The sequence below is a fragment of the Zootoca vivipara genome, chromosome 3 (genome assembly GCF_965207765.1).
Source record: "Zootoca vivipara chromosome 3, rZooViv2.hap1.1, whole genome shotgun sequence".
Taxonomy (NCBI): Eukaryota; Metazoa; Chordata; class Lepidosauria; order Squamata; family Lacertidae; genus Zootoca; species Zootoca vivipara.
The window spans coordinates 75,567,528-75,579,653 of NC_142586.1; the positions used below are offsets into that span (position 1 = coordinate 75,567,528).

The following is a 12,126-nucleotide window of genomic DNA, read 5'->3' on the forward strand; positions in this document are numbered from 1 at the left end:
GCCTTGCTGCGGTTTCTCTGTAAAATAACAGTACAGTCAAAACATTGGCAGCACTACACAGAATCTGATTTTAAAGAGAGATTTCCCTCAGGAATGACTTGTTCAGTATGGGTTTGGTTGTGTCCCTTGAGACTTGGCTAGGTGTCACCTGCTTTTCTTAAGTAATATTCAGCATCTTTCCAGGAAAATAAACCAGACATCTTTGGGGAAAATGTTGAGATATTTTAGCATGCCTCATGTGGACCAATCGAAAACTATGATGGATTTTGTTTAAGCACTGTACATTGAGGACACTGAAGAACAAGCAGTGCTCACTAAGTACTATGGAAGTCCGCTTTTCCTTCAGGAACGGTTCCAATGAAATTAAGCTTACCTGGCAAACTCGCATGTTTTGTGTCAGCTCAGCTAAGAATGGCCTCTGATGATGTTAGGTAGACACATCCAAGGATCAGTCTTTAGGAGAAAAACCGTAAGCATGATTACACAAACATAAGCTTTTTAGTTTTAGCAACAGCAGTTGTGCTTTTGGTGTTTACTTTTAGCACTTTGGACTATCCTTTAATTATATGTAATAGCCTCTTAGTACCTGGAACCGGAAGCCGATGAGAGTTATCATAAAACACAATTGGGTAAATGACTTTCTCCTGACCTGAATGTACAGTCAGTGCAGTGAGTAGCTGACACGGTACACTTCTGTGTGCACCAACAAAGACTGCATAGTAAATATCACCCACCTCTTTAATCACAGAAGTCTAATTTCTAATAATCCCAGACATCTACTCGGTGCTACTGAGTAGCTGACACAGTACACTTTTGTGTGCTGTGCTACTCAGGGCTGTTGTTGTTTAGTCGTTTAGTCGTGTCCGACTCTTCGTGACCCCACGGACCATAGCACGCCAGGCACTCCTGTCTTGCACTGCCTCCCGCAGTTTGGTCAAACTCATGTTCGTAGCTTCGAGAACACTGTCCAACCATCTTGTCCTCTGTCGTCCCCTTCTCCTAGTGCCCTCAATCTTTCCCAACATCAGGGTCTTTTCCAAGGATTCTTCTCTTCTCATGAGGTGGCCAAAGTATTGGAGCCTCAGCTTCACGATCTGTCCTTCCAGGGAGCACTCAGGGCTGATTTCCTTAAGAATGGATAGGTTTGATCTTCTTGCAGTCCATGGGACTCTCAAGAGTCTCCTCCAGCACCATAATTCAAAAGCATCAATTCTTCGGCGATCAGCCTTCTTTATGGTCCAGCTCTCACTTCCATACATCACTACTGGGAAAACCATAGCTTTAACTATACGAACCTTTGTCGGCAAGGTGATGTCTCTGCTTTTTAAGATGCTGTCTAGGTTTGTCATTGCTTTTCTCCCAAGAAGCAGGCGTCTTTTAATTTCGTGACTGCTGTCACCATCTGCAGTGATCAAGGAGCCCAAGAAAGTAAAATCTCTCACTGCCTCCATTTCTTCCCCTTCTATTTGCCAGGAGGTGATGGGACCAGTGGCCATGATCTTGGTACTGAGTAGCTATAATTTTTAAAAATCCCAGACATCTACAATACTCGGTGCTACTCAGTAGCCGACACAGTACACTTCTGTGTGGACCAACAAAGACTGCATAGTAAATAATATCACCCACCTCTTTAATCACAGAAGTCTAATTTCTAATAATCCCAGACATATACTCAGTGCTATTTTTCTAGAAAAAGAGGTCCCAGAACTCACCACGAATACCTCCCTCGTTCTGTTTATAATAGCAATGGGGCTCACCTGAGAGGTGCCAGAACTGAGTTCCAGTGACTTACAGCTGGAAAAAGCCCTGCATATATTAGTAGAACTTCTTCCATATGGCATTGGTTCCATGTGGAGGAGAGGGCATAATGTATTGGGGGTGTGTGGAATCATGTTGTTTCCTCAAATTGTGTGAAGCAACTCTGTTACCCAATTTCACTCTTATATAGGAGGGTCACCGTGCAGTAGCAGTGTGTACTGTTTTAATGAACTGTACATTTTCATGTGCTACACATGCATGAACACTATACTAGAAGGAGCCACCACCTCCCTCCAGAAACACCATTTGTGTGCTTTGCCCACATACATATTGGCCATAAAAAACAACTAACTTGTTTTTGGATTTTGTTCCACCTCCATCCCACCCCCTGACTGGGCCAGTGATTTTTAAATTGATAGCATCTATAGGATTCAAAGATTTGAATCATGCTTCTTTTCTTTCTCTTCCCTGCCCCGCACACACCAAGATGGTACACTAGAGCTAACAGACTAGCAGAACTGATGACTTAAAGAGCTAAGGTCTCTCATGTCTAAAATTGCCAGCTATTTATTAACTTGAGTTGTCACCCATTGATTTCCAAATGATAAATCAGAGCACACCAGCGAGTTCTGGGAACCTTTTGGGTGGATTGTCCATTTGGCAAGCTTACAGGAGAGCTAAGAGGTATAATGTCCGAGTCAGAAACGTCAGGTCAAGAGTTTGCATCATAGCAGTTGCTCTGCACAGTCACTCTGAGTGATCCTGATAACAGGCTTGGTTCCAGGCTTAGGCGTGTGTTAAAAACCCACTGAAATAAATGGAACTGCAGTTTGTTGTGATGTAACTAAAGTTCCATTGATTTCTATGGGTATACTCTGAGCAGGACTAAGCCTGGATCCAACTCATAATGCTCACCCAAGTACCGGTAATAGCGAAATGAAATGGTGATGGCTTTCAAATTCTAATTACCGGTACTGTAATCTGAATAAAAGAAACAAATTGTTGCAACTGTGGTTTCTTTGTGGTATTAATGAATCAGGTAGCCTTTGTGTTTTCTTTGGTTGTTAACAAGATTTGGGTCATTTTTAATACCTCCGTTCCCATATTTACTGTAGAGGTTTATCTAAGTTACAGTAAAAGTTTGCCTAAGGTATTGTGTTCCTTTTATAGGAAATGCTAAACAATGAACATTTCTTCTTTTCTTAGGGAGGGAGGGGGATCAAGTATTAAATCTGTCACTCATCCCTGAGTTGGCCTGCTTAAACTCATATTAATCAAAAGTGAGCCTGAGTTGGATTCTGGCCGATCTTTTAACTTCTAGATTGGATCAGAATAATTTATTATGAGTTTTAAGTCTTTTGGCCTTCTTAAGCACTTGGATATTATGCAGAGGAACGTGGTTTGCCTTGGGAGTCTACCTGGATGTGACACCTTATTTATCATGGTTAACTTCACTGATAGTGGCTGGGCTTCCTTACAGCCTTTTAAACTATTAAAATTAATGACCAGACTAGACTACTGGACAAGAAGTATTTTTTTCACTCATATGCTTTGAAGAAAAGTTTTCTAACAAATTCTAGAAGGTGAAAAGCAAAGGGGAAATGCTGTCTCTCTTGCCTGGCCTTTGTAACTGCTGAAAGGCAATTTCTGCGTGTGCCAAATGATTTAAAATGCTTTATTGTACCTGCTTCAAACATAAAAACAGTCAGTGGTTTTCCTCCCCCCTTATTCTGTTGCCGTGTTCTTTTATATGTTCAGCTCTTGCTAGAAAGTTTTTGCTGTGCTACAGGATAAACTACATTAGGCATCCATGCTGCAGTTCCCAGAAATTTTACGGCACATTGGACCTACATAATGATGCATTACGTCTGTGTCTTTCACAGAGTGACTACTGCAAAGCATCCTGATGGGACTGTACATGCAGCCGTCCCTTTCACGTCATGCTCATATTACATGCTGACAAGGAAGTGCTGTACGGGTAGCAGTCACCAGGTGAGTGTAACTTCTATTGACTGCAGATTGCGTGCATATGAAGAGAGATACATATTGTGAGAGGGAATGACTAAGAATGTTCATCCCATTTTTATTTATTTTTGTGTGTGTGTTGGCACCACAATCTTCATAGCTCCTTGGCACTGTGTGCTTAATTCTGCATGCTCCACTGCGTATCTTGCTCTGCATTTGGGTTTCGCCTGTCCATACATTTCATATTCTCTGCCTGCAAATTAGAATGGTTGAGTTCTGTAGAGAGATGCTTAAAAACCAATAGCCACACCAAAATATGAAATTAATGAAGTTGTATAGACTTGTTTTAAAGCAACAACAACAAAGTATTGTCACATATGAAGAACTGTGCCCTGAATTGCCATTTTTCAGCTACACTTTTTTTTTTTACTAAAATTTTGGACTTGATCCCTCCCAAACATTTCAGAGATATTTTCCACAAACAACACAAACAACCCAGGGCTATACCTGTCTAATGCCAACAATGTCAACGTAGCTTACTTACTTAAGGTGCTACTGAAGGAATTTTTTTATTTTACTTCGATCCAGACCAACACGGCTACCTACCTGTAACCGTAGCTTACTTTAGAATACTAGGACCTCTAAAGGACCTCTAAATGACATCTTGAATCTCCTGCCTCTGTAATTAAATGTAAGACATGCATTGGGTAGAATGTATATTCATTTTAGGGGTTTTTTAGTATCATGGATTAAAACGCAGTTAGGTAATAATAATCACAGCGAAGTTAACTGACACTATTGTGAATAAAGACGGCCATGGAATTATTGTGGTGCGAAGAAAGCTGGCCAAGCCTACCATGGTGTGAATTTGTTGGAGCAGTTGATATTCCATTATGATGCTGTGCATCAGTATTCAATATACGTACTTGCCTGGTTTGCACATAATGCTAAACTATGCTTTAGTGTTATGTGCATGAGCCTTACGGCTTGTATTGCCTCCACCGCCACATACACACACAAACACACACACACACACACACACACACACACACACACACACACACCACTGTCTGAGAGACAGATTGGAAGCTTTTGGTTTTACTGTGTTCAGATTCAATCATAACCTGTTTGCATGTAACTCTGCCCAACCTTTCACTTGGCACACACACAACACTACAGGCTTGGCAGCAGACACAGATTTCAAAAGTCATGATACAGGCATTCAGGAATCAGGCAGGATGTTCAAAACTGCATGGAAGCAACATCCTAACTGCCAGGGGTTGCAAACATATGCTCCTCCAGAATGGATGCATCTGCTTCCATCTGTAGAGGTAGTGTTAGGTTCTAGATGACAATACAGGTGACCTTTCACTTCATGTTCCTGATCACCATTACAATGAAATCCGAACAAGTTGTGGTTAGTCTTGGCTATGGTTTTGCGGAAAAGCCAATGGCTACATTTGGACAATGGTATCTTGGCTTATTAAATGTGTAGTTGAACAACTGGCACATCCAGCCACTTCACACCTCTCTTCATGACTGGCACCTCAGTAATAAGTCTCGAAAAGCTTCCTGTTTGATCAGAAGAATCCGGGGTCTAAAATCAACTTTGAGCCATGGTTTGTGATTCTGGCTTCTATGCTGCAGTGAAAACAAACTTCAATTACTGATTTGAACAGAACAAATCTCCTCCTTGTTACCATGTTGGAGGAGGAGCAGAAAGGGTGGGCGAAATGTCCAACTCAAGGCTAGATCCCATAGCACTAAACTATGGTTTAGCATTGTATCTGAATATAATCATTGTGTGCACTGGTTTCTCTGCTGCTCCAGGTAGATGCAGCCATGAAACCAAGGCCAAATACACTGCCAAGGACCGTAGCCTTTTTGTACTGCTAAACATTAGGAGACATTTTCTAATGGTAAAGGTTGTTTGACAGTGGAATAGACTGTCTTGGGATGTTCTCTTTTGCTGGCAGCTGAATGGAGCTCTGTTGGAAATGCTGCAGTTGTCTCCTGCATTGAGCAGGAGGATCTTTCAGCCACTTAAGGGGGGCTTGAGTGGAACAATTAATTCCCCTTTTTGTGTCAAAATTATCTTCGGTTCTTAATCCACACTCTCATCTGTCCTATCCACACATAACTTTCCCCACTCCAACAGCAGTATTTTCCTTCTCTCCAACTGCTTCCTGGAATCATGTCAGAAGCTGCTTGAGTACAGAAATGTGTTGAGCATCAGCATATGGTCAGCATGGCTTTAATATGGCTCTGGCCATGTGCTAGAAAGATCAAAGCCTTAGGGACCCTTATCTCATATAATTTATATGATTTTATCGATGTAAGTGTGAGAATTTCAATGCTATTTCCCTGTTTCACACTGCTGATAGAATGATTCACACCAGAGAATTTAAACAGGACTAAACTCCCACCCAATTCCATCTATTTTCTTTGCCAGGAAATTCTCACAAAGAACTACAAAATTCTTTCCTCCCAGTCCAAAAAAAATGCATTCAAGTAGATCTACACCTTCACATTCTGCATAAATCTTTAATCAACCAGGGCACCTTCAGAAAGAAAATCGCTTTCTAGTGGGTAGCTCTCCAGGAAGTGAAATTGTGGCAGCTCATCCTTCATATAACTTTTATAGGGAGTAGGTTTAAGTCTTACTCCGGTTATGCAGGCTGATGGATGAGCAACTAGGAACGATTATGCCCAAGTATTTAGATTATTTATTACATTTATTAATTGCTTCCTATGGAGCACCTTGAAGCAATTTCACAATAAAATAAAAACCACATACCCAACAGTGTTATATATAAGTATGTGCATTTGCTGTCTTATTTATTACACCTGCTTAAAACATTTCTGTTTAGGTATCTTACCTTTAACTTACCCTGGTAGCTAATTGGCAGCCAGTGTAATTCTTTCATCAGCAGTGAAATATGGCAACATTATACCACAGTGAGCAGTCAAACCACTGCATTTTTGCACTCCTGCAGCTTTGGGTCAACCCCAATGTTACCAGCACATGGACAACAGTGGTTAGGCTATCCTAGTCCAGAAATGGATGTAGTTGTCTTGCCAGGAAAAGCTGGAATATTCTACTACTGGCACTACAGAGTATCATAGGGTGGTGAGACAAAACCAGGCATTTTTTTGGTATTACTCCTGTTCTGTGGAATGGCCTTCATTCTGCCATATGTAAAGCAGCAATCATCAGTTCTTCTCTTTTTGCATAGGCTTCCCCTCACCTATAAGACTGGGCCCTGGTTTCTGAATCCCTGGAATCTGTTTTATTTGCTTTTATATATTTTCCTGCTTTATTTTTAAATAGATATTGTTCTTTTATATTGTACATAGTATACACTGCTTTGAGATTGCATTGCTAATTATTGCATGCATTGATTTAACTATGTTTTACATTTTGTTTAATTTTGTAAGCTTTCTGCCCCCCCCATTAATATGCCATGTGGCAAATTCAAAATAAATGAATGAATAAACACGTGCACACACAATAATTGAGTACAGTAATTTAGAAAAGACCTTAATTTTAGAAAGGACTACATAGCAAATATGAGTTATCTCAGCTCATCCTTACCCATAATGATGGTATATATTACAACAACAACAACAACAACAACAACAACAACAACAACAACAACAACAACAACAACAACAACAACAACACCTGCAGTGCAACATTCAAAGTAGCTTTAATTGACAGTTTATTAGCATACTGCAACCTAGCTTTTCTTCCTGTCTCATAATATTAGAACCTAGGAGCATCCAATACAGCTGAATACTGGAAGGGTCAAGGCAGACAAAAGAAAGTACTTCTTCATACTCTGCACCAGGGGTCAGCAAACTTTTTCAGCAGGGGGCCGGTCCACTGTCCCTCAGACCTTGTGGGGGGCCGGACTATATTTTGAAAAATATATATGAATGAATTCCTATGCCCCACAAATAACCCAGAGATGCATTTTAAATAAAAGGACACAATCTACTCATGTAAAAACATGCTGATTCCTGGATCGTCCATGGGCCGGATTTAGAAGGCGATTGGGCCGCATCCGGCCCCCGGGCCTTAGTTTGGGGACCCCTGCTCTGCACAGTTCAGCTATGGAATTCACTCCCACAAGGGGTACTTCTAGCCACCAACTTGAATGGCTTTAAAAGAAGGTTAGACAAATTCAGAGAGGAGAAGGATCTCATTGGCTACTAGCTACAATGGACATGCTCTACCTCCACTTCTGGAAGCAGTCTCTGGGAATCTCCAGTGGGAAGAGTTTTGTTGGGCTCAGGTTCTGCTGGCGGACTTCCCACAATGGGCCATGTGTTTGGCCGCCAAATGGGCCTTGGGAAGCAGTGATTTCATTACCTTTGAGTTACAGAACTCTCCACTAGTTCTAAGAAGTGACTGGCGACAAAGCTAGCAGGTCTATGAGAAATATCCCTTTGCTCATATCTCAAGCCTCTTCAGTCACCTCCTTCTAGCCTACAGTCTCTGCTGCATTTGTCTTCCCTCCCCCTCCTTGGTCCCAATTTGTTTGCGGTGATGATTAGCTTCCAGCTGTCTCCCTTTAATCTCTTTTAATAGATTTCCACCGCCCTGCTTCTCATCCGTGCCCCGCCCCAAAACAGGACATCGGCCAGGAGCCCAAGAGGCTACTGTACTTGTGGTACAATCAATGGATGGACCCGAGCGGCGCAAGAGCGCGCCTAGCTTGGTGCCGAAAGCCCCGCTGCCAGGGCTTCGCTGGGCAGCGCGGGCGGGCGGGCTGGTAGGCGGGCGCCCCTATAATAAAGGCTGCCTAGGAAATCCACTAGGTGGGCGTGAGCGGCTGCGGTGAGGTCAGCTGCGGGAGGACCAATGAGTGGCGCGCTCGGGAGCTGCCCGCTCTTGGCATGCGATTGGAGGGGGCGGGGGAGCGCGAGGTGGATGCTGCTCCGGCGGCGGCTCGGACATTCCGGCACTAGGCAGAGCGCGAAGGCAGGAGTCGCCCTACGGCTGCCGGTGTTGTGTGGAGACGTGACTGGGAGAGAATCTGGGGGAAGGCGAGAGGAGGAGGAGGAGGAAGGAAGGAAGGAGGAGCGGCGGGGTTTCTAGCTCGCCGCCGCTCGGGAGAAAGAGGAACAGGGAGACGGAGAAGGCGCCAGGGAGTATTTGCCTCGCCTGGCGCACAGGTGCAAGCGGCCGCCGGAGAAGGAGCGCCTCGCCGCTGGCGCCGCCTGGCCGAAGGGGGATATAGTGCCTGCCTGCCTGGACTCCGCCGCTTCTGTGGGGAGCGTCGCTTCACCTGCGAGCGAGTGAGCCAGCCAGCCAGCCAGCGCGCGGCGCGTCCCGCGTCAGCCAGGTAAGAGTTTCCCTCGGAGTCTTTCTCGGGGAACCGCTCCCGGGGGGGGGGGAGTCGCGGTGCGCTCGCCGCGCCCGCCTTCTGGCGCTCGTCTTCGGCTGCCAAAGTTTCTGGCAGAGTCACTCGGGGCGAGCGAGAGCGACCGTGCCAGAAGCGGCGGCAGGCGGCAGCCGCGGAGTCGAGACGGAGGCGCGAGAGGGAGTCGCCCTTTCCATGCCCTGTCGGAAAAGAGGCGGACGCGGCGAGTGCTGCCTTCCATGGACGTTTCTCTCCCCCCACGCAGCCCCATAAGCACTTCCCCCGCTTCTCCCCCCCCCCACCCCGTCCCCATTTATTCTTCGCCTTTTCTCTTGACATCTGAACTACCGAGGGAGCCCTCGGACAGATTCAGAAGTCCATCGAGAGGCATCTCCTGTGTGTGTTCGACGTAGTCTAATATATTTTAAATTTGGAGGGATTGCAATTTCCTCTGGGAAGGGAGCTCGGGGAAAGCGGCGGTTTGTGTGGAAAATGCGTCGGCTCCTTCGGTGTGCTCTTTTTTGCGGGGGGGGGGGGTGTTGCTGAAAGTTGTCCTCTTTAGGCCGGCGTCAGGCTTCTGGCTGAGATCTTGAAGAGCCCCTTCTTCTGGTTGAAGCAATCTCAGGGCTTTGTTCCAGAGACTCCGCTGGAGTTTCAAGCGTATCTGTCTAGATTGCCTTTCCTACCAAAGGCTCATTGGCCTCGAAAGCAAAGCAGATCCAATATGTGCTGTTCATATTTTGGCAGAAGCAACATTTCCTTTCCTTATGTGTTTGCCCTCAGTGTCCATGCATGTTTCCAGCACTCTGCACACAACTAATGCACCCCTGTGTAAAATAGTCTAGAGAAACCATCACTTCTTAGTTGTAGACTTGCTATTGCTAATTCTGATTAGAATCCTCCACTACTTTCATAAGCATTGGGAAAACCTTGTGGGGATGGTGGTTGGATTCAGCCATACCTCTGATGCTATGATCCCCCTTCCCAGTCCTTCTTCCAGTTATGACTGACAAGCAGCTGGAATGGTGGCAAGGGGCAACTTAATCTGCAGTAGGAGTCTATGATTCTCTAAATCTTATGTTCCAAACTCCCATTCAAGTCCACTTGGCGTGGATGCGTTTCGGGGATTAGTTAACCTGCGTGGCACATTTGTGCAAACAAAGGTGTCTTACCTGAGCAGTTTCCTTCATCTCTCTTTATGTGCAATCTCTAGTGATTACGGAAGCATCTGGGGAACAGAGGTGGTTCTCTGTTTACTGCGTAAGTGATCAATCTGAGGCAAAATTGATTTGTTTGTGGACTTAATTCAATTATATGCCTCTTCAGATTGGTACTATAAGGAGTGTAAATTTAAATGGCAAGCTGGATAGCCTGATGTGTAAGAGACTGAGCTATGAATAGGGAAGTCCTCAGTTATAGCTTTTCTCTGCCATGAAGTCACTAGGTGTTGTTTGGCGAGCCATTCTTTCTCAACCTCATATGAAGATGTTGATAATGCTGCCTTTCAGGGTCGCTGTAAGAATTGCACATCTGAAGACTTTTTAATTTGTGAAATATAAGCATACTTTAAATATTAACTAGCTCATATTTATATGCTTCACATACATGACTTGGTTGGAATCCTTACAACAACCCAGTAAGGTAGTCAGTGTTGTTAAATATGATGTGCAAAGCATGTCAGATTGATTGATTTGTCTTTTTGTCTGCCACCTGCACCCTCCCAAACTTATAGTGTTAGTCTTCACCTTTTAATAGTTACTGGACAATTATTATTTAAATCAACTCTGATTCCTGTTAGCAGACTCTCTCCATCCTAAGTGTCTTCAGTATATTCCTCACAGATTTAAACAGAATTTTGTGAGCAGAGTAGGTTATGCAAATTGTGGTGTCTGCTGCAAACATCTTTTTCAAGCCACTGGGTAATGTATTTTGAAACACATTTATTTGCTGGATTTAGATCTAAGTACCTAAATCTACAACACAAGAACCCAAGTAAGTTGATGCTTACAGGGACATGCATGTTGCCGTGGTAGGTTGTTTATTCATCCAAATATTAATGTGGGCAGAAATTACTTTGATCTCATCTTAAATGCTTCCTATAAAAAGAACTCAGAACTACTGAAGGATATTGAAGTCTCAGACACAACAGAACTTAGCAAAAAAAAAAAAATATTGTGTGTGTGTTTTAAATAAAGAGATTGGCTGCTGCACCCTATAGAAGCTAATGCTGAATTTTAGTGTATTTTTACATAGCATTGCTTGAGATCCAAAGTGGCACTTCACAATGACCATTGGCTTGAAACATCAAAGTGACTGAACAGTGATTTTGTTTGCATCTGGATATTTAATCAGACACAGTGTTTGATTTGTTTAAAATGGCTTGGAATAGAACTGAGTCCGAGGTGCTATCTGCACTTATGGGCAGCTGTGTGTCTTTGGGGTGGTGGAGGTCATAAGTGCTTTAATATACTAGCCACTCTTGGTGGTAAATCCTACTGTCAGTGATGCTTCTGAATTTTCATATGCCCTAAGCAGCTTTTCTACCTCTACTGTGTTTTCTCCCACTCAAAGCTAATTACCGGTAGGATAAGATGAATTACCAAATGGAGAGATGGGGCTCATTGCATCTCTGATCTTATGATGTTCTCTCTTTGAAAACTGGCTTGTTTTCTCTTTCTCCTTCATTTGCATGTCAGTATGATCATGGGAAATGTTCCTTTCTGCCTGAAGGTTATAGTAATAAACCAACATGGAAATGGGAGAAAAAGGACCCATTATCCCATGGTTTCTCCAGCCATGATAGCTTTACATCCATGTTAGCACAAAGTACTTGAATTCTGAGAGATTTAAAAAATTGTTTAGCTGTGGCACTGTCTTAAAGAGCTCAGTTTTGCTTCTTCTTTTAAATCGCATGATATATATCTGTGGTCTTTAGGAGAGAGTTTGATTCTATGTGAGTTTTCTACATTGTTCTTATTTATGACTTGGAAGTGTACTGAAGAAGCAGAATGTATGACAGACTATTGAATTGAGA

General features: G+C 43.5%; 1 protein-coding gene across 6 annotated transcripts in view; it reads left to right on the top strand.

Moving 5' to 3' along the window:
- Window positions 1–8,662: 8,662 nt before the first annotated feature.
- Window positions 8,663–12,126, top strand: part of CHRM3 (cholinergic receptor muscarinic 3) — a 235,255-nt gene continuing 231,791 nt past the window's right edge. For 5 of the 6 annotated variants that reach the window (XM_035108375.3, XM_088666462.1, XM_035108374.3 and 2 more), the window contains exon 1: window positions 8,671–9,074. The gene's annotated coding sequence lies outside the window, so the exon portion shown is untranslated. Of the gene's footprint in view, window positions 9,075–12,126 lie in introns of all 6 variants that reach the window. The other variant, XR_015949081.1, reaches the window with a different exon arrangement.